This window comes from Anomalospiza imberbis, chromosome 18, assembly GCF_031753505.1.
Source record: "Anomalospiza imberbis isolate Cuckoo-Finch-1a 21T00152 chromosome 18, ASM3175350v1, whole genome shotgun sequence".
Lineage (NCBI taxonomy): Eukaryota > Metazoa > Chordata > Aves > Passeriformes > Viduidae > Anomalospiza > Anomalospiza imberbis.
The window spans coordinates 1,515,721-1,518,631 of NC_089698.1; the positions used below are offsets into that span (position 1 = coordinate 1,515,721).

Sequence of the window (2,911 nt, forward strand, 5' to 3'; positions counted from 1 at the left end):
TAGATTTTAATTGTATTTTCCAGATAAATTTCTCTGTTTCATGGCCATCCTGTCTCAGTTTGCCACTGCCTGCAGGGTTGTTCAGGGTCAGGCTGTGCCTCCCATGAGGATCCCTGCTCACGACCAGAGCCTGGGAAATAAATTGTGTTTGCCAAATGTCCTGGAAAGATTTGGGCTGGGAGAGCTCCAGCCATGGAGGAGAGCAAGAAAGAAAGCAAACAAACCACAGTTCTCAAAGGCATAATTGCAGTATTTCAGAATTAACATATACTTCATCTTGGTGGTTCAGTTTTTCAGTGAGAAAACAGCATTTTCTGAAAGAATGTTGCTTGAAACTGAAATTTCCATTGGAAATCTGGCTCTGATGGAAAAATCTCTGATGGATCTGTGCTTGGTCCTTCTCTGCGTTTCTTAAACAAGAACTGAAATTCCTACCAGTTTCAACAACACAGAGTGCTGCTGGCTGGCTCAATCTATAAATATAAATAAGAAGTACAATTGCAACCCCAGTTCTGTTCTGTGGAAAGATAAAAACCATTGGAATGTTTGAAAAGAAAGATTCTGGGAAGGGTTATGCTTTGAGGATGATCTGATGATTCCAAGAGGACATTAAAAATATTTAGCACTCGTACAGAAAGTCAAAAGAAAAGTTTTTTCAGATGTTTTTTATTGAAAGAATCACAGCTAGCTCTAGTTAGGAGAAGTGAGTACTCATAGGAAACATCAAAACAAAGACACAATTTCTCCACACATTTTGGACATTTTGGTAAAGATAATTTTGTGGTTTCTCCAAGCTTGTTCACCCATCTGTGATCTCTTCAAATGCCATTAATTGAAAATGCTGCACCAGTAGTGAGAAAAAAAAATTTGTTTTAAGGGAAAAAGCAAAAGTTTTTTTTGTCAAAGAAGAAATCTAAGAAATCTGACTCTCCAGGAGTGCAGGAGATAACAAAGCTGAAGCTCAGAGGTCACCAGGGCATTCCTGGGGGTCTCAGTGTCACCTTGCTCAGCCCCACTGCTCCCCCCAGCACTGCAGCTCACTTCCAGGAGGAACCAAACCCACTGGAATATTTCACCTGCAGAAATTCCAGCAGAACCCTGGTTTCTCTCTGTGAGTGTGGGGAGCAAAGCTCAAGTCCCTGCTTTTATGTCCAGGTTCATTTTTATCTCAGGTTTCAGTTTTATATTATGTTCACAGCCCCAGAAAAGGGAAAATCAGGTGAGCTTTTGTTCCATGTTTTGTGCCATAAATTCCAGCCCAGGCTCAGCCAGTTTTCCCCTAAAACTCATCAAAACCAGCCTTTTGTTTCTGAAAATGCTTTTTATAAGAAAATGTTCAACCAGCTTCACTCTGGGTACTGTGGCATTAACTGTAAATAATAATTATGAGGAGAGGATTTAAAAAACCTTTGCAGGTTCTGATTAGGATAAAGACCTAGATTAAACTTGCCTGAAACACTGGAAAACAGTAGTTAAATCCTCTGATATGCTTTGTTATGTCTGTCTCTTGGCCATGAAGACCTTAGAAAAGAAGGAGATTAGCAGAAAATGCAAACCAGAGGGGGAAAATTGCTCTTTAGGAGAAATTTGAAAGTCTTACACCAAATTTACCCTTGGTGAGAGCGGAGCTTTCTTTAACTTTGAGATCTGGGGCACAAGATGTTTTGCCTCAATTTTCATCCATAGCTTTTCAAAAGCCATGAGAAGGTGCAGCTCACCACCATGGAAAGTCAGGAGACTCCTCAGGAAAAACAGCCAGCAGACATCTTTAAGATAATCAGAGAAGAATAATCCATGAACAAGTCCCATAAAAATGCTTAGGAGGGGGAGAGTTCATTTTTTAAACTGATCTCTTCTCCCTGCAGAATCTTGCTCCCACCTTATCAATATTTTAGGAAAGAAAGAGAAACCTTGTGCAGCTACAGAAGCAATTTGGAGGGATTAAAAATTTATCCTGTTTTGAGCAAAGCTTTCAGCAGGTGCTGGAATCACTTAATCACAGGTGGGTGACCTGCACAGCTCCCCTTTCCCATGGCTGGAGCTGGAGTGGAGGTCCTGGGAATTCTGCTGTCAGAATTCCAGCCACAGTGGGTCACACACTTTGCCTAGAAAAGCAAAAAACAATCAAGTCTAGGATGGAAAAATGACATTTTTCCTGCTGGTTTCTTTCACTTGGTGATGGAATAGAGTCAAGGAGGTTATGTCAGGCTTTGAGTTTGGCTCAATAATTAATTAACATCAAGCTGAAACTCAGAATTGGGGCTCTGCAGGAAATTTGGACAATTCCACATTGATTTTCACTCTAGAGTAGAAAGAGCCATGTGGATTAGAAATTTCCAAAATATCCCCCTCACCAAGAATTTTATTGAAGAAAAAGGAAAATAAGAAACCTCCAGCTGACACACAGAAATCAACCCAAGACTTTAATTCCTAAAAGCCTTTAAAACGTAAGGGGCTTTTTCCTATTGCTAAAGGAAACCTAATTAAAACATTTCCTTTCCAGTGTTTTTCAGTGACATTTTGCTGTGGTTATGATGTTCAATGGAACATTTTGCTGAAGCAAACCAGGTGTGGAGACACCACCTGGGAGCTGGGGAGACTTTTTCCTAAATCTCCTTGGTCTGTTTGGCACTGGGACAGTTGGGTGACACATCCCTGAGGAGCTGCCCACCGTGGCCAAGGACAGAGCTGTGGGATTTTCCCTGCTCTGAAGAAAACAAGCTGGATGTGGCAGAGCTGGGACTGGGCAGAGTGACCCCATCCCTCTGTTTGCAGAGCTGCTCCTCATCCCCACCCACCAGAACTAATTGCTTTTATCAACACCACTCATTAGAGGCAGCACAGAATAATCAGATTTTCTGCCTGGCTGTGGTGAGAGCTGGTGTGTTGCAGAGCTGTGATGGGTTAGGCC

At 41.8% G+C, this 2,911-nt stretch overlaps 1 long non-coding RNA gene across 1 annotated transcript; it reads right to left on the minus strand.

Annotated features, from left to right (window-relative positions):
* Nucleotides 1–1,336: 1,336 nt before the first annotated feature.
* LOC137484989 (uncharacterized) lies at nucleotides 1,337–1,500 on the minus strand. Its single transcript, XR_011005131.1, has 2 exons — nucleotides 1,451–1,500; nucleotides 1,337–1,370 (listed from the first exon to the last, which is right to left on the minus strand). It is a non-coding gene; the product is annotated as an uncharacterized lncRNA (long non-coding RNA).
* Nucleotides 1,501–2,911: the final 1,411 nt, after the last annotated feature.